The sequence below is a fragment of the Macrotis lagotis genome, chromosome X (genome assembly GCF_037893015.1).
Source record: "Macrotis lagotis isolate mMagLag1 chromosome X, bilby.v1.9.chrom.fasta, whole genome shotgun sequence".
In the NCBI taxonomy this organism is placed as follows: domain Eukaryota; kingdom Metazoa; phylum Chordata; class Mammalia; order Peramelemorphia; family Peramelidae; genus Macrotis; species Macrotis lagotis.
Window position 1 is genome coordinate 509,088,184 of NC_133666.1, and position 26,079 is coordinate 509,114,262.

Consider the following 26,079-nt stretch of genomic DNA (forward strand, 5'->3'; position numbering starts at 1 on the left):
GTTTAGAAGCCCTGCCCTAATAGTTTAGCCCTCCCACCCCTCCCACACTCCTCCTGGGCCCTGCAGGGTCATTTTTTTTTCTTCCTGTGGTCCCATGAACCATAAGGTCATCTGAAAACTTGGCACAGGTTCTCAATCCCACAGTGAAAATAGGCCTCTGAAGAAGGCAGAAGCCACAGCCTGGAAAGCACCCCTTTGCAGATAGACTTCCGAGGAGAATTAGCCTCTTAAAATCTTTGGGAAAAAAAAATCACACCATAAACCAGCTTCCTCTTAATGTCTCAGAGTTTAATTAGCCCCAAGCCCCTGATTGTCACAGAACTTCAAGCCAATGATGTCCAACCTGCTTTATTCTTCCCTGCCTAGAACAATCCCATAAGCACTCTTGGTAAAAAACTAGGTCATAAACTTATCCAGGGAGAAGCATTTACTGTCATTTCAAATGGCTTAGTCTGTTCAAGAGGTTATAATAATAAAGGAAGCCTGAAACCATACTTCTAAACCTTGGCTGTCTGGCATATCCCTGCCAGTCTGGAATATTGGCTCATTATTTATCATCATTTGATTCTTGCATTGGCCCTGGCCCATAGGACCAGGATACTTCGATGCTACACCATATCCAGATTAGTACAAAGGCATCACCATTTATTTATCATTTACTCCAGCTTCAAATTCACAGTTCCAGTCACAGTTGTCACCATTTCAAAAAAGTATTAAAATGCTTAACTCCTGCCAAAGATTATGGGCTAGTTATATCCCGCCACAGAAGGGGAGGGCGGTGGGTAGTATGCCTAGGAGAAAGAGAATCACAGAGTCTTAGAGTTGGAGTCCTGTTAACTCCAGTTGATTTGTTTCTTTCTTTCTATTTCACACTCTGGCAAGAAGCATTCCTCTTCTCTCCACTCTTTCCTTCACTCTCCCAGTAAAGGAGGATGAGAGGAAGAATGGTATACCTCTCTAAAGGATGGTCAAACTGTCTCCCTCACTTTCTCTCCTCCCACACAACTAAAAGAAGTTCCTTTTTCCTTCACCCAGGGACCACAGGGACAGATGCCTAAGCAGTATGTCTCTTCTTTCTTGGGTGGTGAGTCGCTTCAAAGAGTAGTCTAATAAATCCCATGAGTTTTCATCCATTTCAACCAGGCTGTCCCCCCGCAACCTTCTTCCACCCTCACATGACTCCAACCCCAAAGGAGGACAGCCCAAGGTTATGACAGTCCTGCTGTGAACCCTTTTTCCAAAGTGAGAATTTTGTCCCTGCCTCACTCCCAGGAATATAATCAAGCCCCTCCCTAAAGGAAGGAGGAAATATTACAAGGCTGCTCATAACCAGGATCTCTAGGGTAGACGCCTGTATTTCAGTCTCAGGAATCGGGCCCCCTCTTCCTTTCCTCCCCCTCAAGAATTCCATCAGGAACAGGATAGGGGGTGGGGAAGAAAGAACCAAACAGCTGCATCCCACTCCTACCCTATCAGATCAAAGGCTCCAATTTGTTAACTTAACCTAGAAAGCCCCCGAGGTATTATAGCAGAGTTCCTCCACCCAAACAGAGCCTCTAGGTTGGGTTTTTTTTTTTCTTTTCAGTGGGCAGGCAACGTAAAGGGGAAATAAGGACAGATGTGCTCAGAACGGAAATACTGCACAACACTAACTTGGCTCTGCATAGAGTCAGATTATAGGCCCAACACCTCCAATTCTGTCCAAGTGGAAAAAGAAACTACAGGGTGCAACCTTTCTCCAGCTGTGTGAACTCTGCTGCCCAGGGACTCTGCCAACCAAAGAGGATCAGCACAGCACTGAATTGCTATCCCCAGTCCCCAGCTGCCCTAGATATTTTTTTTTAGCCTCTTGTTTTTTAATTCTTTTGGTAAACTGATTCCCTCCATGGCCCAGTCTTCATTGTTATTGTAATAGCTGCAACATGGTCTCATAGTTACTTTAAAACTTGTTTTCTTGGTGTGAAATTATTCAGTATTAGCATGAAAATTAAAGAAAAGCTCCCTCCAGAAGTCAAACTGTAACCAAAATGTTCATATTAATGCAGATGTAAACGTTCGTGATAGACATAAGAATCTTCATTTTAGTCTGTCAGGACATACCATGTTTCCCATCTTTAAGAAATAAAGGGCAATTTTTCAATATCACCTTGACAGGGCACATGATGGGTACACAAGTTATAAGTCTCAAAATGCATATTCAATAAACTAACACTACATAAAGGCTAACCTGAAATGAATGAAAAAGAATTATTACTCTCCTCTGAATACAGTAAGATTTGAGATTGACAGCTGGGGACTATGGAAAGTTGGCAGATCTGAAGTCTAAGGATATAGATTCAAATCCTATGCCTTGACAAGACAATCTCTTGACCTCAGCTTCTCCAGCTATAAAATTTAAGAATTGGACCAGATGCTCAATTAAAGCCACTCTTATGTCTAATAATGCTATCTGGATCAAAGTTGATAAAAAAAAGTATTAATGTAGTTGAAGTTCTTAGGAAACTACCAAGAAATTGGTGATAATTATTTGTCATTAAAATATTTCATTTGTTTAACAAATTCCTTTTGTCAAAGGAAAGTAAACTTCAAGAATTCAAATTGTTTAGGGTTCAGTTTAATGTGATGCCAGAATGTCTCTTCTCACTTTACACCTACTCTCCATCACTCATCTGGAGGAAGAAAAATTGAAAGACTATAAGAGAGAAAAAATGGTATGATGAATTTAAATAGAAGTTTAGCATTTCAGAACTTCTATTAAATAGAGCTCATATATTTCTATTCCCTTAAAAACAGAGGCAATGTGATTTGAAATAATTATTACATATATTAGGTGAGGACTTGATAATCAGACCTGCTCAAAAAGGAACAAAATAGTCATTTCTTCTTTAATAAGAGTATAGCAATTTAAGCCCTGTAGAAAACAGATAATGTATTGACATAAACTTGCTCTCCTTCCCTTGACAGAATTGTTCAAGTCACCCTAGATCCAATATTTAGCAAGTTAAGTCAGCAAGCATTTATTAAAAATCTAATATGTGCCAGAAAATCTATTAAATACTGGGAATATAAAGAAAAGCCTTCTCTCTCTCCCCTACCCAAAAAAAGTCCCCAGTCTCCAAAAGCTTATATTCCAGGTAGTGCAGTGCATAGAGCACTAGACATGGAGTCAGGAAGTCCTCAGTTCAAATCCAGCCTCAGATACTTCCTAACTGTATGATCATGGGCAAGTCATTCTAACCTATCTGTCTCAGTTTTCTCTTCTATGAAATGAAAATAATAATAGCACCTACAAGGAGGGATAGATTTCTAAGTATGAGGGACAGTTAGTGGAAATGCACATTCAGGAAATGAAGTGTCTTCATTTTAGAAAGAAAGTCAAGATCATTGAATCATGACAAACATGGAAGGGAGTAAGGTGTAAGAAGACATTAAAGTAGGAAGGGAGCAGATTTAAAAACAAGGTTTTAAAAGTCAGAGGATTTTATATGTGAATCTGGAGATAATAGAAAGAGATAGGCATTTATTATATAAAAGAGTTGCACAGTCAGACTTGTGCTTTATGAAGATCCGTTCAACAGTTGAGTGGAGGATGTACTGGAGTGAAGAGACAAGAGGCAAGGAGACTAACAAGCAGGCTATTGCAAATAGTCCAGGAATGAAGTGATAAGACCTTGCACAATAATTGGGGGGGGGGGGGGAGAACAATGACAGAAGAGAAAAGGAGGCAAATGCAAGAGTTGTTAGAAGGTAGAATAAACAGGGCTTGGTCAGTGACTGGATAATTGGATAATAATTTATACACGTTAGTTGCATGTAATAGTTCCTGGACTTGAACAGATCAACCTACAAAGAATTCAAGCACTTCCATTCCAATTAGTACTGATTTAGTCTCATAAACAACAAGACCGGTAGAATATTACAGATGTTCTATCAAGGGCACAGGGCCAAAAGCTGAGTAACTTTCACCTCCCAACAACAGCTTCAAATCATCCTGGGATATGCTGCCTGAAATCTCTAACAGAATCAATACAAAAAAACTGGATTTAAATGTCTATCAACCTCAGTTTACATAGGGAAAAAATGAGTAGTTCTTTCTACTTCATCTTCTCCAAACACTACCCATTAGGCTATGATATAATAACTACTCCGAAAACTCTATTTAAGTCTTCTTAGAGCTAGCTCCCAATTCATTTGGAATCCTCTGATAAATAAACCATACAAAATATGCATGGATCCAAATTTCAGCAATGCTCCAAATGAGGAAATAAATTTTATGTGATATCATTCTTATAACTAGCATACCAAAAAAAGAAAAAAAAAGTTTAAAGGGAGTCTGGCCTTGGAGAAAGTCTACTGAGACATTTCTTTTATGAACAAGACAAACTTCAGTTTTCTAATGAAAATACAACAGAAAGCACACCTTATCAAAAAGAAAAAAGAAAAAAAAAACCAAGAAACACATATTTCCAAGAAGCACATGCTAAACACACAATTATTGTTCTAAGAGATCACAAGTCTAAATCATTCTGGCTTGTAAGCCCTGGAAAGGCTAATAGGGTTCCAGTTGGCTAACTCTTAGAGCAACACAAGATGAACACCATTTTAGCAGTACATCTACCTATTCCTCTACTCTACTACCCATTAGCCTTCTTGCATAGGGGTCCTGAAAGAGGGTTTTTAAGTTAAAGACCCAGGTGCCAACATTTATGAACATGCCCATTTGGAGTCAAAAACTCTTAAGTTTCATCACTGTATTACTCCACAATAAGCTTCATTAGAAGCACTGGTACAGGAATTTAAGGATGAAAAGAGTTGTCAGAAATACATCAGGTGTACATCAAACCAAATGAAACACCATTTTATTTATTTATTCATTCATTCATTCATTCATTCATTCATTTCTTTCTTTATTTATTTCCCTAGTGTTAGAATACATGATGGTTTCATTTTGCCACAATCACATTAAAACCAATAATTGTTCTAGATCCGTAATTCTTTCTGCAACTTCATTCAGTGAAACCTTATTCTTCAAAATGTGGTAGCCCTAATATTGATTCATGTGAGGCAATCCTAATTTGCATAAGGATGCAAACATGAAAGAAAAGTTGAGGCTATGAAAGATGTATCTTTAAGATATGGCATGGCTCTGTTATTAACAGGGGCTAATCTGAACAGAAAACCCAACAAAGTCAGACATTAAAAAACTCTAAGCACAGTAACAACAACAACAAAATCTACACTGGCAATTATTTCTTTCCCTACCTCAGGAGCACTTATCGATCATTCTGGTTGTCTTGTGATCATGCTTCAGTGGTCCCCCAGTAAAATGAGATTTAGCCAATTCCTAGGCATTTAAAAGAGGACAAATATGTCACAATATGCAAAACATAGCATCACAAGTATCAAAAAGAGTTTTTAACAATTTGAAACAAAACAATCAATCTCAGTAAATACTAGGAGAAGTAATAACTATTAGCAGAACCTTTGGGTTATTTCTTTACTGTATTATACATATTTGATCAATTAATATTTTTTTTCAGTAGTTTTGATTTCCAAACAGACTTAGGATATACTGATGACATGAAGATGACATCATCCCTGGACAGGAGGCTCACAGGAAAAACAATATTCAACAGCAGAAAACTGCAATGCATTTTCCAGACATACCCTGGAATGACAGCCATAACACCATATCAAAATAAAAGACACTCCTGGCTTCTATTCTTTTGCCTACAAGAACTTTTATTGCAATTTCACATCCAGAGGAGGAAAAAAAAGATTTCCAGTTCTCACAGGAAAAGAAAGACTTTCAAATTATGTATTTTTTGAGAAAATGACTTATTAATGCTAAATATGAAACACATGTTTCTCTCAGAAGTTGTTTTCTCTTCCAATGGGAAAGAGTTCCATATTTCACAGCTATGCCTTTTCTCATGAAAAGGCAAATAATTAATATTGACTCAGTTTGTGTGCCAGACCTATTTATTATACTTTAACTAATGAAGATCCCAAAGGTGAAACTGATAGTCTCACTTGGAAGACAGACACACCAGCTAAGATCTAGTTAGCCTGACCCAACAACAAGAGATATTTACCTATGAAGATCCCTGGGGATTGGGGAATGGGAGATTTCAACCACCTGAAGTTATAAGTTCTTTGCAGGGATCATTTTCTTACCATTTCATCTCTGAATCACAACCTATTTCTCTAATATTTAGATAAGGACTATTAATAGGCAAAAAAGAGGTTTCCATCTTTTTGTGTGTGTGTGTGTGTGTGTGTGTGTGTGTGTGTGTCTCTGTGTCTGTGTGTCTGTGTGTGTAGAAGTGAGAAAAAGGGGAGTCCTTCAAGCATATATACTTTCTAGGATGCTGAAAAAGTACTGTTGTCCATTGCTATACCCAAAAGCCCATGTATATAGAGGACACCATACACCTTATAGTAAATTCAACCTTTCCCCAACATTCGCTCCCTGTTTTTTTTTTTCCTTATGTATGTCACAGAATTGTCTTGGGGGAAGGTGTGAGATACAATTTCTCAGGAGGTCCTATCCAATTTCCTAGCAATCTGTAACACATGAAAGAGCACTCTGCATTCTGTCACTGTGATACAGTTCCTTCTCACAGATACCACAACTGTCAGTCTCACCCTAAATAAACAAACAGAGTGAGCTAAGCACAGGTCCCCATGCAATTCATTCAGAGGATGTGACTGTAATGGCAACGTCTGGTGATTGTTCTCAATTATCCCTTATTGTTAACAAAAGCTTGAGGCAGTGGAAATACCCCCCCCCCCTTTTTTACCTTCTCTCTCATAAGAGTCTGTTTATTACTAAACTATTTATGCATGTTTTAAAGTAAAGAGAAGGGTCATCACAACCATCCAAAATCTAGATTATTGAAAGTAATTTCATTGTTGTTTTTTGCATTGTTTAAAAAAAACATGATTTCTGGAAAACTAATTCCATCAGAAACTTTGTATATCTTGGCAGTCTTATTTTTTTTATTGTTTTTCCTCCCTTTTCCTTGTCTGGGCCTATGATTATATCTGAATAGGGAGTTTTGCATTTGCCAATACATATTGGGAAGTATTCTGCCTAAAATTACAGTTGATAAGTGCCAGCAACAAGATCTGAACTCAGCTCCTCTGCCACTACATTCATCACTCCACCTAGCTTTTTTTGGACTTGTGTATCAAAAACAAGACTTGAATATAAGTTATCTTGACTCCAAAGTTAGATATCTAATCCAGAACAATGAACAACTTTAAAATAGCTAACCATTGCTAGTGAATTAAAAGACAAATTTTAATTAATTCCTTCTTTTTAAAGAAACGGTATTGTCAATACTTACTATTAGAGTCAAGAAGATCTTAGTTTAAGTCTCACCTCTGAAAAATAGTAAATTAAGCAACTGCTCTTCATTGGTGGAGAAAGTCTCTACATTGAGTTCCTCTACTGATAAAAACACAAGCAAAAAGGAGAAAAAATAAAGTCATGATAATAAAATTCTGCTATATTAATCCTGGCAAAAGCACAATGCCTGAAGAGTAGGACTTCAATAGCTATCTGATGATCTGAATTTGAAAATATTCAAATTTAAAATCTTATAACTTAACTCTGAAAAGTGACAAGTAAGGAATCTGGAAACAGACTTTTATCCTTACTCATACCGCAAATTAGATGAATGACATCTTGGCTATCAAGGTCATTTGGTCTTTATGTTTCAGTTCCCTCATCAGTCAATTGAAAAAAAATACCATCTATTCCACTTATTTTGTGTTTTAAAAATGTTATATTAAGGTAATATATAATTAATTTAAGATATGTATAAATTGAATTTCAATCTAATCATTGCATATTGATTTACCCTGAGAGCAGAAAGATGATAGATATTCCTTTTTTCTTTTAATTTTAAATTGTAGTGACAGCTATTCCCTTCGATATGTGCACCTTGCCTCCCTCATGTAATTTGTAAGCATTTAAAATACACTAGCAAGTTCCTTCTTTTAAAAAAAAAAACTATTTTGAATTTATTATTTTACCAATCATATAAGTATCTGATGAACTCCCTAATCAGTTTATTTGGTTTACAGGATCTGAGTCTTTGAAGTTAGGAAAACATGTCCTTGTGGAAAGTGTGGGCATGCCCATTTGGTCCCTTGTTAAGAGAATAGATATTGGTTCCTGGCTGGGTTTCACAGACTGGGATTTTTCCCCCACCGACATAACTGGCTAAGATTCTGAGGAGGATTGACATGAGTCAGAGAAGCCATCCTCTTTCCAAGGGCTATGAAAATAAAGAACTATTCCACCATTTCAGGCCTCTTGATTCAGCTTTTCTCTATTCAGGGGACAGAAGAGGGCAAATCAGAACATAACTATATTCTAGGTAATGGGGAAGTCTATAAGTCCCAGGCACTAAGCTAAGAGCTAGGGATACAAAGAAAGGCAAGGGACAGGAATGACTGCCTTGGAGCAGAAAGATGCGAGAATAAAAACATTTACCCACAGCTTTCTGAGAAGAGATCTGAGACCAAAACTCTGAAAGTGGACTTCCGAAACTTAAGAAATGACAGAAGCTGGGGAAATAAAAACACAACTATAGAAGCCAACTTGTTTACTAGGCTCAAGACTGACACTTGTGGATAATGTTCCTAAATATCAATCATCTGTGCAAAGGGGAGATTCTTAGGAAGTATAATCCCCAAATTTCACTATGTCACAAAAGAAGGGAGATTTCTTGGTCAGTACTGGCCTTGAGGGGCTGTTTTCTGGGTAATTCCAAGATTCAGAGTCACTCCAGACTTCTAGGTAGAGAATTGGGGAGCCTCCTCAGTAATATGATCCTGGAATCTAACTTTTTGACCTGGTTAAGGTCCTATGCTGTAGCTACTACCACTATTTTCTCTCTCTCTCTCTCTCTCTCTCTCTCTCTCTCTCTCTCTCTCTCTCTCTCTCTCTCTCACACACACACACACACACACACAAAACACTGCAGTAAATTGCTCAAACAGCAGAAATCCAATGAGGAGGGGATTACCCAAACAATAGCTCCAGAGTGCATTTCCTTCCCAGGGGAAGTTCAGATCACATGAATACTATGAATGTGTGTTGGACCCTTTGGGGAAATTAGAGATATGCCAAAATCCTAATCATAATTCCAAATTCACTTCTTGCTAAGAAAAAAATGCAAGGAGTGCTTTATGTGATTTTGATATCTGCATATGAATTAGTGGGAGTCCTTCCTGTCTTCTACATTTTCAGGGAGAGTGAAATAGAGGGTATCTTAACATGATATTCACTGGTTGCTTTAAGCAACATCTGTGGAAATCTAGACAGGAGCTAAACCTAAGCTATATTTAGCTATTTTGCAAGAGTAAACTCTGGTGGAGGCAATAAGCCAAAGAAAGAGATTGGACCTGGTCCATGAGAGCTGAGCATATTGTAAGGCCCTGGACTACAGTTTATACAAATAATCTTTTTTTGTAACGTGAGAGTACTGAATGTGCAGTCAAAGGACTTGGGTTTGAATCACAATCTAACATTTAATACAAGTTTATCCTTGGGCAAGTTATTTTGCCTCTTTTGGTCTCAGTTTCCTAAATAGATGATTTCTAAGATCTTTTCCTGCTCTACAATCTATGAATAATCAATTCCAGCCACCTCATAAGGCTTAATAAATGCTTTATCTATGTATCTAACATTTAATTGAACTATTTTTGGACATTAGATTTTTACATCTTTTTTTTTTTTTAGAATTCATTCAATGAAACATGGTGGGTATTAAAAAACATTAGTAAAATGATTTCTGCCTTCAAATTTCTAGTTCAGTTAAGTTATTTTTAAAAGCAGACACACTATAGTTGATGTCTTTCTAATGTAATTCAATGTGTCCATGGTTTTCCTTTTCAAAGAGAAGGGGAGAAGGGGACTAATTTTCTATCTTATGCAAAAAGAAATAGAGACACCCAAATTAAATAACTAAAATATTACACAGGCAGAGATAGACAGAAGAAGGTTAAAAGCATAACAATATGAGTAAACCAGTAACAAATTTTTTTAAAATTCAGGTGACTTCATCAGTTGCTAACCAGCACCTTGTTACATGAGTGAGCAAAAAAAGGCTTTTTTTCACTCTTTTTTCCTCTATACACCTCCAAAAGAAAGAAATTATAGTCCAGCACAATTCCTCTGACACTATCTGTTGCTTTTACTTAGCCTTTCTCTTTTTAATTTTCATTTTATTTATATTAGTTCCAAAAAGATCAGCATTTCAAAGTCATTTAGAGAGAATATACAGTTTAAACTGGACTTGTGGTTATTCAAATACTAGTATCAGATATTTCATAACAATAGATTTGAGTAAATTTACATATGCAAAACTCAATTTCTAGTTTCTCTTCTAGAGGCAAAGAAAATCTTAAGAGTTGAGTAGTTATTTAGTGAACTTTCCTAGTACATAATTACTACCTTCATGGAGGTTATAATAAATTAACCAAGAATTCCCATCATTTTCCCTAAAGCTAACAGTAAGAACATTCATTCCCAAAGTAGCACTGCCCAGAAGGACAGATAAAGGAAGGAGCCCTTGAAAAAATTTCCTTTGGGGCTCCAAAATAAACCTTAGGGAATCAAAGGACACACTTTGGGTGGATATGATCAAAACAGATTGCCAAAATTTTCAGATTTTTAATCATAGAAGGTATCTTACATTTTTATGGTACTTTACAAAATCTTTTTTTCCCCATATTATTCCACTTGAGTCTCACAATAATCTAGCAAGGTAGGTATTCATGTCAGTATTAAAGATGGAAGAGATCTTACAAATCATATAATGTAATCTTATTTTATAGACCAGAAAACTTGTTCAAGGTCACAAAGTCACAAAGAGTTAAGAACCACACACAGATCCTCTAAATATCTTTTTTCTTTATTAACAAAAATTAGTCTCTTATTCTCCATTTCAATGAGAACAACAATAACAAAGAAAAAGAAAACCTTCATAATACATATGCATGGTCAAGGAAAGTAAATTTGCTCATTTGGCATATCCAAAAATATTTCACTTATTTTATATTTTTGATCCATCACCAGAGGATGGGCAGTGAATTACATCACTGATCCTCAGGAATCATGGTTTATCAGTTTAGTCTTTCAAAGTTGTTATTCTTTTTAATGTCATTATATAAACTGTCTTCATGAATCTGCTCACTTCACTCTGCATCAGTTCATTTAGATCTTCCAAGTTTATTTTGAAATTGTCCATTTTATTATTTCTTATGGGACAGTAATATTCTATTACATTCACATGCCATAATTTTGTTCAGTCACATTAGTTTCACTATTTTTGCCATTCTACTCTGCTACCACTCAATTATTTCCATTTGACAAATGAGGAAATTGAGAAATTTAGTCACTTTCCCCAAATCACAAAACAAGTTAGCTGCAAAGTTGAGAGTAAAATCCAGGTACCTTGGTATCCAGTTCACTGTTCTTTTAAACTATGAAGCTATTTATATAGGGCCTCTTTTGAAAGTCTCAAATGTCCTTCTAAGAAATGTAAAGAACAGACCTAAGCAAAAACAAAATGTTTATATGTAAATTTGAAATTCAAAGAAAACATCTTAGCTAATCAGTGCCTCTCAAGTATAAATGGCAAGTTGATTTAAAACCCAAGTATTTGGGTAAGGCTACTGCAGGCTACTAGCAAGGCATTCCCAAAAATGAATTCATAAGGAAAAGTAACACCCTTTATAAAAATATATTAAATTCTAATAAGAAATGTCTGAGTATATAGTTGGTTGGCTTTCCCTGTGGAATGTTTCTGCCCATGAAGGTGAAATAAGGGGCAGTGCCTCGAAGTTAACTTTTCATAAATTTCCTTTGGTATTGAGCTGTCAAGTTATTTCCTTACCCTTTTAGGAACATGGTAGGACCCTAGAACTGCCTGTGAGAGATTAAGTGTACACACATACATGCCCATGTATGTAGACAGAGACAGACAGACAGACAGACAGACACACACACACACACACACACACACACACACACACACACACACATACACACACCCTTCCTTCAGTCACCCTGTCCACCTTGCTGTCCTATTTACAATTGTTGAGTTCCTCTAGGAACCTCCATTAGGAGGAAATACCCATGCTAGTCAATCTCAGGCTAAAGCCAATTTTTTAATCCCTGGACTATATCTTAACCTCTTCAAGTCCTTCCCCTACCCTCCATTCTTTTTCAACTCCATTTTATGTATTTTCCTCTCCATTAGAATGTAAACTTCTTAACAGTACTGTTGTTCTTTTTGTAGTATGTGTATTATGCTCACTCAGTGCTTGGAATATTACACATGCTTAATAAATGATTGTTCTTGTTATTAATGGCCTCAGAGAGTAGCTCATGAACTACATATTAATTAATTGCCAACTTTCCACCCCAAATCACTACTCTGCTTCTATACTCTCACCTCGTTTGCCCCAATCTTGGAAGAAGTGACTTTTCTTGCAATATGTAGCCTCTCTTCTTGGCCCCTCAATTTCATCCCTTCCTATTACCACTTTTCTGGCCATCGTTTCTGTAACTGAACCTAATTTTCAAGCTCTCCCCTGATTTCTTTACTATGGCTTACAAATAAGCTGAGAGTTACTCAATATTTTAAAAAATAAATTCTGAGTTCAGCAACAGTCATTTTCCATTTCTAATTATTCAAAACAGAACTCATTCTCTTTTCCCCAAAGTCCTTTTCCTTATTCTTCTAGTAACCAAAGTCACAAATTTGAAGTCAAATCATGTCAATTATAGTTAAATATATCTCATATCTATTTCCATCTCTCCACCCAAATAGATACCTCCCAGGTTCAGGCTCTTTTACCTGAAATGCAACAGCTTCCTGAAAAGGTCTCCTTGCCTTCAAACTCTTCACTCTCAATCCACCCTCCCCAAAGCTGACAAAAGATGCAGATTCTTACCATTTTATTCACTGGTTCATGAACCTCCCATGATTTTCTCTTACTTTTGAAGTAAAATACAAACTTCTCTGTTTGGTTTTTTAAAAGCCTTCACATTCTGACTCCAGTTTACCTTTTTTAGGCTTATTGCATGATACTCTTAGGATCTCCCCACATGGGCCTACCCATACCTAAAATTCCATATCACTAACCCAAGCCTAGAATATACTGTCTTTTCATCTCTGATAGGTGAAATCTCTGACTTTCTTCCTTAGTTCATGAGACCTCCTATTGAATTTCTATTCTGATCTCTCCTATTCTCTAGTACTCTTACCTCAGAAGTTACTTTGTGTCTCCTTTGTGCATAACTTGTATTTAATTTTTTTGTATATATATGATTTTCTCCCCCAAATAGAACGTAAGCCTTCTAGAGGCCAGTGTCTCCTTTTTTTTGTATTTATAACTCAGTATTTAGCAAAGAACTCAATCTTCATTGGAAAGAAAAATCCTATCCATTTAAAAAAATCTTAGAGAAGATACAAATTATGTACATACAGAGAAAAATCTAAAAGTAGGTCCATAATAATATTGTTTCATTGGCTTGCTTCCTGGCTACCTCTTCACCTTGCCACATGTATTCTGGAACTGCCCTGGAGCACCAGGCTTTCATAGCTGTATTCATATATTAGTATATTAATAGAGCCATATTTCCCAACCACACATCCCCATTGCATCTCCTCTTTTTGTGTTGTCTTCCCTCATTAAAGTGTAAGCTACTCCTTGAGGTTAGGAACTATCTTGCTTGCTTGTATTTGTATCCAAAAGGCTTACCAGAGTTTCTGGCACATTCTAAATGCTTAATAAATTCTTTGTCTAGCATTTATTCATTAATCCATTCATAAAACATTTATTGAACATCTGTTTCATGGTGAGGCCTATTCTGGGCACTTTAGAGATGAATGTTTGCTTAAAAAAATAAAAAAAATAAATAAAATAGAAAGTCTGGAAATAAAGTGATTGCTTAAGGAAAACCAGGACAGCAGAGTAAAGAAGTAAATTCTCAAGGCTTCTTAAGGTTAACATTATTTAAGACAAATAATAATCCTAAAGATAAATTTAAAGACTAAAATTCACCAAAATGTTTTAGAGCTAATGCTGAATATATTATTTGACAATATTGTGCTTGCCTTAAGGTGTCCTAAGAATATGAGATAATATCTGTAAAGTGATTACTTAGGATAATGTGGGGCTAGGTGGGGCAGAGAATAGAGTACCAGCCCTGGAGTCAGGAGAACCTGAGTTCAAATCCAGTCTCAGACACTTGAAACTTACTAGGTTACCTTGGACAAGTCACTTAATCTCGATTGCCTAGCATCCAGGGCCATCTCCAGTCAATCTGATTCATATCTGGTCACTGGACCCAAATGGCTCTGAAGGAGAAAGTGAGATTAATGACTTAGCATAGCCCCTCCCACACACACACATACACACACTCAAATTCAATCCACCTGCTTGTCATGGCATCATTTCCCCTTATATCATGATCCTCTTTGAGAATGAGGGATAAACATCATCCAACACATAGTATGCACTATATGAATGTTAATTCCCTTCCCACTCCAACCCCCCTCATATTTTAGAATATTGAGAATGAGAGATCTAAAGGTCTAAATTTCTTTTGGCGTTACTTTACAATGGAGATGAAACTGGACTTCTAATGGGATTCATTCCTGGGATAGTGTGGTGTGGTTTTTTTTTTTGGTTTGGTTGGGTTTTTATTTTTGTTTTTGTTCTTTTTTGCAATGAGAGATGTTTTAAGACCATAGATTGAGAGCTAGAAGAGACCTTAGAGATTATCCAACCCAACCTCCTTATTATACATATGGTGAAACTGAGACCCAGAGAATCAAAGTGATTTTCCTGAGATCACAGTTAGTAAATGGCAAAGCAAGGTGATTCCAAATTTAGCATTCTTGGCACTGGGACAACCCTGGTTCAGAATTTCAATGGTGTCTTACATCAATATTTTTAAAGGCGTGTCTCCCCCAAACTCCTAACTTTTTTTTGTTTGTTTTGCAAGGCATTGGGTTAAGTGATTTGCCCTAGGCCACACAGCTAGATAATTATTAAGTGTCTGAAGTCACATTTGAACTCAGGTCCTCCTGACTCCAGGGCTGGTGCTCTATTCAATATATGTACCTAGCTGCCCCCCAAACTCCAAATATTAACAAATAAATCATTTCTCAAAAATTTTCCCATGTAAGACTTAGTCTGCATACATATATGATTAATATTTGTAAAGTTCTTAATATAGTGTCTGGATAAGAGGAACCATTTGGTAAAAGTCTATTCCTTTCTACCCCCACTCCACCCACTCCTCCCTCCCTCTCTACCCTTCCTACTCTCCTCACCCCGACCTCCACTGGGGGAAAGCAAATCTGGTACATTGATTAAACATCAGAATTATACACTAAATAGGCCAAAACCAATCTTTTATGCATGCTAACTAGCACCAATGTCATAAGCCCCTAGGAGAATGGAGGGCCACCAGGATGCTTATGGATGAGAAAATGGTTCCAGACTGGAAATAGTTTCTACCTATCATTTTTTTGTAAGGTTTTGAATTTTACAATTTTCTCCCCACCCTCCTTTCCTTCCCCCTAACCCCCCACAGAAGGCAGTCTGAATGTGTTGAGAGAAAAATCATGTCCTTGAGGAAAAAAACAAAGTATTAGAGATAGCAAAACTATGCAGTTACATAAGACAATTTTTTTTAAATTGAAGGTAATAGTCTTTGGACTCTGTTTAAACTCCATAGCTCTTTTTTCTGGATACAGATGGTATTCTCTGACACAGATACCTTAAAATTGTCCCTGGGTATTGCACTGATGGAATGAGCAAGTCCATTAAGGTTGATCATCACCCCCCATGTTGCTGTTATGGTGTACAGAGTTCTTCTGGTTCTGCTCATCTTGCTAAGCATCTGTTCATGCAAGATTGTCCAGGCTTCACTGAAATCCCATCCCTCCTGGTTTCTAATAGAACAATAGTGTTCCATAACAAATATATACCATAATTTGTTCAGCCATTACCCAATTGATGAACATTCACTAGATTTCCAATTCTTTGCTACCACAAACAGAGCTGCTATGAATATTTTTGTCCAAATGATGTTTTTACCTTTTTTTCATGATCTCTTTAGTGTATAGACCCAATAGAGGTATTGCTGGATCAAAGGGTATGCACATTTTTATTGCTGTAATTCCAAATGCTCTCCAGAAAGATTGGATAAATTCACAGCTCCACCAACAATGCATTAGTGTCCCAGATTTCCACATCCCTTTCAACATTGATCATTGTCCTTTCTGGTCATATTGGCTAATCTGAGAGGTGTGAGGTGGTACCTTAGAGATGCTTTAATTTGCATTTCTCTAATCAGTAATGATTTAGATCAATTTTTCATATGGCTATAGATAGCTTTGATTTCCTCATCTGTAAAATGCCTTTGCATATCCTTCCACCATTTGTCATTTGGGGAATGGCTTGTTTTTTTTTTTATAAATTTGACTCAGTTCTTTATATATTTTAGAAATGAGTCCTTTGTCAGAAATACTAGTTGTAAAAATTGTATCCCAATTTACTCCCCACCCTCACTCCAGGCTGGAAATAGAGTCAGAATAGAATTTTCCATGTTGAACAATAACAAGATTGGTGCAATGAGTGGCCACAGAGATTCAATTAAAAAAAGTTGTTTGGGTTTTTTTTTAGTTTTTTTTGCAAGGCAAATGGGGTTAAGTGGCTTGCCCAAGACCACACAGTTAGGTAATTATTAAGTGTCTGAGACCAGATTTGAACCCAGGTACTCCTGATTCCAAGGCCGGTGCTTTATCCACTACGCCACCTAGCCACCCCTAAAAAAAGTTTTAATGAGATTACTGGCTAAATAATGTCCTAGCATAACATGGTATATCAAGATTTTAGAAGTTTCACAAATTGTAAGCTGCTTAATATGATGATTAAAAACCAGCCCTCCACAATAGCCACTGTCAAAGCTTTAATATCTCAAGGAATTATACTCTGTTTGTTTCTTTTTAATCTACATTTGTACTCCTTCTGCCAATATCACCACAACCTATCTATGCCTTAGCAGATGGAAAACATGAACTATTCATCAATGAAAATTTCACAATACCATGGTTAATGTTGTGGATCATTGTCTCTACAAAGCTAGGTGATGAATCTAGACAGATTGTTGCCAAATCCATACTGGAAATGTTCCCAATTTGGTAAAGGGTCTTAGTTTTTCTATTTTTAATGGAACAATGTCAAGGACTCAAGAGTTACCTCTATGACAAAATGAAGCATCAAAGCAGAATTTTAGTGGAAGAATTCCAAGTATTCTATCCCCAAAATTATTCCTCACTGAAACTTAAAAAAAAACACTAACACACAGGAATACCAGGGCAAGAATTATTTTGCTTCTGCAGCTGAATTCTTCAGGACTTAACACAGTGGTTGGCACATTATAAGTTCTTAAGAAATGCTTGTAGGTTAGTTGATTGCTCTCAGCTGTTAAGGTTTAGTTTCCTCTTATTCAAAATTCATGGGTTAGGGAAATTCTGTAATTAAAGGTAAAACCCATCAAGTTATTTAATACATAAATGAACACTAAAGAAGGGAGGAGCTGGCAATTAACTAGAGAATTTAGATTAAAGGAGCTAATCTGGACAATTCAGAATCAAATGAAAAGTCCACACTGAAGCCTCAATCACATGCACTGATTGCCTATGTGCAAACCTTTAATTTGATGGAGAATTTATCACTTTTCTTTCAGACCAAGATTTAGTGTCCAAATGGGTGAGGGAAAAATAAATTAAAAGAAGATACACTCAAGTTGTACCAATATTCCAAATCACATTTCTGCAGTCATACCACAAACAAGCTTTGTTTGATAACTCTCGCTGTGTCTTAGGTGAAGCAGCATTATGACTGGTGTGCAGCTATAATTACAGAATCGGTAGCGGCAGTCTCAAAATAGAACTTAAGCAATCCATAATCTTGACTGTCAAAGCAAAGCCAAATAAATTTCAGTTAGGTTAATCCCATTAAGATCTAACATTGTTATCCACTTTAAGTGAAAATGCATTTAATTAAATCAGAGGAATGAAGAAATGCTATCCTTGTGCCATTCTACTATCTATTTCTTCAATACCATAGACCTGATGTGAATTTGAAGAATAATATGGTTTGACTTCTGGATTTTTATTTCTACTCACTACTCTTCTTCCTTCTTTTTATCCTTTTCCATTACACTTCTTTATTAAAACAGTGCTTTTTTTATTCTGAAAAACATTTCACAAACAGGGTTTATGACCTCAGAAAGTAAAGAATAGTAACAGTACATTTTAGCGGCAGATTCAGCCCTTTGCAAAAGACAGTCCATAGGCTATTTGTAATCAAGAAAGTAAATTTGAAGTATGGAATTAAAGAAGTCATCTACCTGACTTGTTCTCAGTCACTACAGCATTCTCTTATCATACTGAATAAATGATAAATAGGTGAAGCCAAGAGTAGACATTGAAAGGAAGGATTTTGCTGAATGCTTGGGAATCTGAAGGAATGGGCAACCAATAAATGACTTTGTAGGTAGGAAACAAAGGTGGTCAGGGAAATCTTGGGCAAAGCAGAGTACCTGGTTATTGACAGATTATCAATAAGCATTGTTGGCTTTGCTGGGGTTTTTGAGATAATTGTGCTCTTTTATTTTGTTATTAGACACCTGGAGGCAGACAACAGTATAGCCCACTAGTAGGATTTAGTTAAACTGAAAAGGCCTTGTGGAGCCCTTTGTTAGTACAGGTAGAAAAAAAAAGAATCGAAGAGTAAAAGCCACATTGGGGACTCTTGCTTTACCTCCAAATCAGTCTTAAGATACAGATTATTGTTAGGCATTCCACAAAAATATTGTGCAAGTATTATTTGTTCTATAGCCCTGGTCCTGAGCCCCAGGATGTTTAGGTAGCATGTTGTTAATGATTTAAAATGAGTATAGAGCCTTCAGTTATTAAAATCCCAAATGGAATGGGTTAAATATATTAAGACCCTCTTTTGCATAGCCAATATCAAGAAAATAGCAAAAACTATTGTTGTCATTGTTTCTCTCAATAAGTGGGAACCCTGATAACAGTACCATTATGTGCTTGCTGAATATTTGTTCATCTATCTTTGCAGATGTGTTATATTTAGTAAATAAAAAAGTTTTATTTTCAATATTAATTTTCTCATTGATTCAATCTCTCCAAATCTGTAACTTGTATCTATGTATAGTTCACAACTGGCATAAAATGTGATTAGAGCACAAAAACATTAAGGAATAATAACTAAAGTGCAGTCACAAAAGCTTTGTCCCAGGGCAGAGACATCTAGGAGATTGTATTTTCTACCCTCCTGCAATATGGAGTTAATCAACCCCACACCCTGGAAAGACTGCTCTCTCCACTTCTTATGGTCGTCTGCTAGCCTATTCTGTACAATAGGACTCCTCATGTGATTCTATCCTTAGGGGACAGGCATTGTGGTATCCCTTCTTTCTCAAAAGCCTTCTATCCAGTTACAATTCACTAGAAGGCACAGATTTGCCTTTCTGAGGAACAGACCATCCCATCTCCTGTTGCAACTGCTCCTGTAGTTGGAACTCCTCTTTACCCTCATTACACTCCTTTAACCTGATAATAGTATCTTCTGTATTGAATCCCTCCACTGCTGATCTCTATCTAGTGCCCATCATATGATTCCTCCTCAATTGAAATAATTCAAAGTTACAGAATAAGTTATGATACTGGCAAATATGAGGCTTTCAAATACCAAAGAGAGAACGTCCAAGAAAAACAAATTTAAATAACTCACTGCCCATTTGCCACAACTGTCCGAAATAGATGTACCCTAATTCAGACCCTGTCCATTCAACTACATGCTATAAATTGGAAAATAGCCATTTTACGTAATTCCATTTTTAAAAAAAATTATATGGATTTTTAGGCTGATCTCTTTTGAGTGATTGTGCATCTAAATAAAGAAACTCAGTAGTATTCTAGAGTTTGAAACAATTAGCACAATAGTATATATAAAAAGAAATGTCTTGAGGACTGAAACATCTAGTAAGAATCCTACCACTTTGTTTGTGCTTAGTACATGCTACAGAAAGTGGCAAACACCTCCAGAGAGCATATGTCTCTTTATTTTATGCCTCACTTAATATTAAGAACTAAGAAGATTATTGAATAAAGTTATCTCTTAGCTGTGGGGTAGATGATAGGTGGGAAACTCCCAAACTGCTTCCTGACACAAAAACCTATCTTTTTTTTTTAGAAAGATTTTATTTATTTTGAGTTTTACAATTTCCCCCCCATTCTTACTTCCCTCTCCCTACCCCCCCCCCCACAGAAGGCATTCTGCTAGTCTTTAACATTGGTTCCATGTTATACATTGATCTCAGTTGAATGTGATGACAGAGAAATCATATCCTAAAGGAAGAAAAATAAAGTATGAGATGGTAAAATTACATGATAAGATAACAGTTTTTTTTCTATTTGAAAGTAATAGCCCTTGGTCTTTGTTCAAAGTCCTTAATTCTTTCTCTGGATACAGATGGTATTCGCCATTGCAGTTAGCCCAAAATTGTCCCTGGTTGTTGCACTGATGGAATGAGCAAGTCTATCAAGGTTGATCATCACCCCCATGTTGCTGAAAAACCTATCTTTTAAATATTAATATTCTTCTGTTGATGTTATAGAGAATCATGTACATCACATGTTCTAAAGAAATGCTCTAAAGAAATAAGATTCCAGATGTCCCATAGGGAATTATACTTCTAAATAGGTCATAGTATTCATCACAATAATGATGACATGGTTGCAAGAAGCATTGTAAAATATATAAGAAATTTTTTATATTCTTAAAGTCAAAGATAAAAATGGATAATTTAAAAGTTGGATTAGTAGCCACAGGTAGTTAGAAGACCTAGAAGGGGGTTTTGGGGGCACCAGATTATTCTTATAAGGATAATTAACTTACAGAAGTATATGCACCTGAAAAATACAGAATGAGAAGTTTAGGATAGGTTGCAATCTACACCACTGAAAGGCATATTCATGAAATTACAGATCCATTGAAATACAGAAATGAATAGGATTTTACAGTTTACAGATTGACTTCACATGTATTTTCTTTCCTGATTCTCACAACAATAATATGGGGGCAAATTTATAGATATTATTAACCAACATTTTTGTTGTTGATTCATTCCAAATATATATGACTCTCTGTGACTCCTTTTGGAGTTTTCATGGCAAAGATATTAGACTGGTTTGCCATTTTTTTCTCCAACTCATTTTATAAATGAGGAAACCAAGGCAAGCAAGGTTCAGTGATTTCCTTTGGGCCACATAGCTAATACATGTGTGAGACTGGATTTGAACTCAAAATGAGAAGTCTTTCTGACTACAGGCCCAGCACTCTGACCCCAGGCCTCTGTACCACCAAGATACTCTATTGCAAACCCTAATACTAGTACTTTACAGATAAGGAAATTAGGGCTTAGAAATTAAAGGACTTCATTTTCCACCAGATAAATAACTTGGACTTGATGTTCCCCATAATCATGCTTTCAGGAAAGATTCCTTTGAGAAAAATTTCACTAGGAAATTCAACATCCTGGGAAACTATATCATCATCATCATCATCATCATCATCATCATCATCATCATCATCATCATTCCTATTCACACTTCTTCAGTTCCCAAAGTACTCTCTGCCCCTCTAATTGGAGGATGGAGCAAAGAACTCCTTCCAATGCCAGAATTTAAAGAGGGCTCACAGACTCATCAATTCTTTGTCTTCTACCAGCTATACTTCTTGAACTAGATTTAAGCATTTTCCCTGCACTGGATATTTTCTTGTCTCTCCCCCATTAAAGCTTCTTTAGGGCAGAGACTATATTTTTCTTTAATTTGTATCTTCAGGGTTTAGCACTTCAATCATAATTGGTGCTTAATAAATATTTATTGACTGAATGAATGAAGGACTTATCCAAGACAAGGCTTCCTGACTTTTCATCACATCTGCATTCAGCCAGGTAGTAAAATATATGGAACTCTCAGTCTGGAGGGAGGAATGGCTGAATTAAAATCCAGGCCCAGCTATAGAACAGGGCACCTATCTCATGGGGTTTTGTTATGAGGATCAAATGATTATGTATATATATATATATATATATATATATATATATATATATATATATATATATATGTGTATACATATATATGCAAAATGCTGATATAAGACCTTTAAAATTAATCTAATCCAATCCATAAATTTTATAGATGTCAAATAGGAGTATTACAGAAATGCTCTAGCCAAAGTCAGTTAACTAGACAAAGGCATGCCTCAAACACAGCCATCCTAAAGTCCAATTCTATGCTCTTTCTTACTTCCCTTGCCATCATGCAACATTCAAATGATCTAATGAATGTAGAAGTAAAACTATATACCACACTGTATCATCAAGTATCTTAGTGACAAGAGTAAATGATGCTTAGAGGCAAATGTGTGCTAACTGAAACAAATTACTGACTGATATATTGGTCAAATTATTGACCAAACATGAGATTGCTCACCCTCAAAATTCACTTAATTCTGCTATAGAATCAGGAAAATGGACATTTAACTTTGAATAAGAAAAGGAGGAACACAATGCATAAGATTTCATTCATTAATTTCCATTTTATGATTTCTCATGGAAAAAAAATCTGATACTACCATTTAAAATACCAAACCTTTTATGACAGACCCATTTATTAGATTATAAATAATATTACAAATTACTAACTGATCCATCTGTTTATTAAATATAGCACCTTCTATATCTCCAACACTATGCTCAAGGCTGAGGCTAAAGGTAGAGTAGGAACATAAGCCATTCTTAAGAAGGAGCACAGCTGACAATATAACCAAGAAGAGACTAACACATATACCAATTAGAAAACAGCAGAAGTGTACTACGTGTAATTAAGTGTTAAGTTGGGTGGCACAGTTTTATAAGTACTCTAGGAGTAGAATATTCCAAAATAGAATTACTGCTTAAAAGATATTATCAATGAGTTACTTAACTAAATGAAAGACTGAGTGGAAGAGTGGCTAAAAGGCCAGCCTAGGAGTCAGGAAATCCTGCTTGTGACACAAGACTCTATAACCACAGGCAAATTATTTAACCTCTCAGTGCCCCCAGGTAAAACCCTCTAAGATTATAAATTACAAAGGAGTCACTGATAGGCATCTGTAGAAGGAATGTCCACACCAGGAATTCCCCCAACCTGATGAAATCAGACCAAAAGAACCCTGAACCCTAAATGAAACACCAGCCCTAGAAAGCATATACTGTTACAGAAATAACTGGGGTGGGAACAAGTCTTTCAAGCTGGAAATAGTCCCATAACTTAGAAAAGAATGAACAAATGGGGTGAAATATGATCCTGCATGGAAAAGACCCAAAGAGAAATCCAGTTATCTCAGAATAGCTCTAGGGAGACTTAATAAAAAAAAGCAAAAAGTTAAGATCACTTAGACTGAGTGAACTAAATAACAGTAAATAGAAACTCAAATAAAACGCATCTGAAATTAGTAAATTCTAAGATATAAAGAAAATCAAGATAGGAAGAAAATTAAATTGCAAAATGAATGAAAGAAATTTTAGCAGAATCACCCAACAGCCAAATATTAGCTAAAGAAATAGACAAAGCTACCATTGACTCAAATATTCAAACATTCATCAAGTGTCTAATGGCATCAGGTGATATGCTTGGGAACCAATGAAAGGGGCAGAAAGCTGAATAAGACGTGTACAGTTCCTGCCCTCAAGGGCCTTATAATTTCATTATTATAGTAAGAAGCTCCAGAGACAAGAAAAAAAAATAAAAAGAACTGTTACATATGTTAATATCTGTACTGGAATTATTAGCAAAATCAGAGCACTGTATTTAGTACCAAGAAGAGGACCAGACCTTGACTCACTACAAGATTTCTGGTTAAGACAGAAGTTCATGACAACAGGCAATGACTTCTGGCCTAGAGATTGAAAATTTGACAAAATTAGACATGAGCAAATTGAAGCAATCAATCAAGCAATAAACACTTAAGTGCCCATTATTTGGCAGGCATGTGCTAAAGGATACAAAAAGAAGCAAAAAAAACAGTCCTTGCTATCAAGGAGATCACATTCTAATGAGGAAGGCAATATGCAAAGAATATAGAGAAACAGGCATTCAGGGGGTGCAGTAGATAGTGAGATGAATCTGGAGTCAGGAAGATCTGAGTTCAAATTCAGTTTCAGACACTAGTCAGGCCTGGGCAAATTGCTTAAAACTTGTTTGCCTCAGTTTCCTTATTTGTAAAATATGCAGGAGAAATGGCAGACCAATTCAGGATTTTTTCAAAAAAAAATAAGTAAAGCAAATGAGGTCACAAAGTTAGAAACCAATGAAAGGAATGCACATCGAAACAGAGAAACAAGCTATATGCAAGATAAAAAGGAAATAACTGAGGGAAGATACTAGAATTAATAAGAGTTGAGCACAAAGAAGTTATCATCCAGTTAATTATTAGTATAGTTTGGTGTAGAGCCCAGATCTGACATCTAGCTCATATGAATTGCATTCCCTTCATCTGTCAAATGGCCATGAGGCAGAGCTCATGATCATGATAGAGGCAGTCCTTCAACCATGTGACATTAAGAATAGTTTGAAAGTATAAATTAAAAATTCTTCAATAAATTCAAATTATCTTTCTAACCTTCAATGGATTAGAAAGTGCTTCTAATTTCTGATTTTGGGTCTTCCTAGAAATAAAAAAGCAATCACTTAAAAACAGGTGGCAATATTTAGTATCACTGGAAACTTTATATTTCAATATAAAGAAGGCATTTTAAACACATAAATCATATACTATAATCATGAAAAGTAGTTTTTTCTTCTCAGCTAGAAATAAAGTAATGTTCAAAGATAAAAGACTTAGAGAATGTTTAGGCTACCTTCTCTTTCACAATATATCATATGAAGAGTGATTAAATGTGTGTTGTAAAATGAGTTTGAGAAATACATACACAGTTTTTCCTAAAAGATGTATTTAAAAACATTACATTGATCCAGTTTTAATAGTCTAGACTAATTAAGAATAAATAAATCCCTGAATCTAATTGATTGATTTTGTTGCATCTTGGAAAATAAAATTGAACCTTTATTTTTGGCATATTTTGGCATATCACCAAAAAGGGAGAAAATGCATGAAATAAAGTAAATGAGGGAGTTTTAAAATGTCCACCAGCACCCATTTTTTTTAAATTGGAAAAATAAAAATTTGTTTTCCAATGAAACATCAAATATTTTAAAAATCTGTTTCTACTCAACACTAGAATTATGTTTATTTTTAAATGAGGCATACTAACCTTCCCAAGTGTAACACAGATTTACATTTGACAAATCTTCCAAATGTGACCAACCAAGCTCACGATATTTATTTCTAATGATTTTTGTGATTTTTGGATACAAAGTATTTTGCTAGTCAACTGAAGAAGCTAGTGTGAGCAAAACCTGAAAGACAATCTCCAGTTGCATTTGCCAGAAGCTTTTTCTCTTGGAATATAAAAAATAAATATTAAAAAAACTGAATAATCTCTGCCAAGAAAATCAGGAATAGGATCTTGTTTTACCTTTCCCCCCCCATGAAACATTCATCACTCAATCAACAAATGCATCCTGATGATTTCTTGGTGAGCATATTGAAGAAACATACAGTTAAAAAGTAATCTCACCACAGAATCGCAGATTCTTAGAACTAAAAGAAAATTCAGAGACCACATTGTCTAATTCAAAACTAATTAAAATCTCTTAAACAGCATCTATAAGGGGTAGTTTTTACAAGAAGAAACCCACTAACTTTTTAAAGAAGTACATTCTACTTTAAGAAAGTTTTATTTGCTAAGAAATGTTTCCTTAAATAAAACCTAAATCTTCCTGACTCTTAACTTCCACCAATGGTTCCTTGTTCTGGGTCAAACAGAACAAGTCTTTC

At 35.8% G+C, this 26,079-nt stretch overlaps 1 long non-coding RNA gene across 13 annotated transcripts in view; it reads right to left on the reverse strand.

The window, feature by feature from the left end:
* The window catches only part of LOC141502231 (uncharacterized), a 481,284-nt gene that overhangs the window by 330,675 nt on the left and 124,530 nt on the right, over positions 1-26,079 (reverse strand). For 8 of the 13 annotated variants that reach the window (XR_012472461.1, XR_012472464.1, XR_012472457.1 and 5 more), the window contains exon 3: positions 5,263-5,344. The exons of 1 other annotated variant lie outside the window; for it this stretch is intronic. This is a non-coding gene — a long non-coding RNA (uncharacterized LOC141502231). Of the gene's footprint in view, positions 1-5,262; positions 5,345-7,352; positions 14,388-26,079 lie in introns of all 13 variants that reach the window. 4 more of the 13 variants (XR_012472458.1, XR_012472460.1, XR_012472455.1 and 1 more) reach the window with 4 other exon arrangements.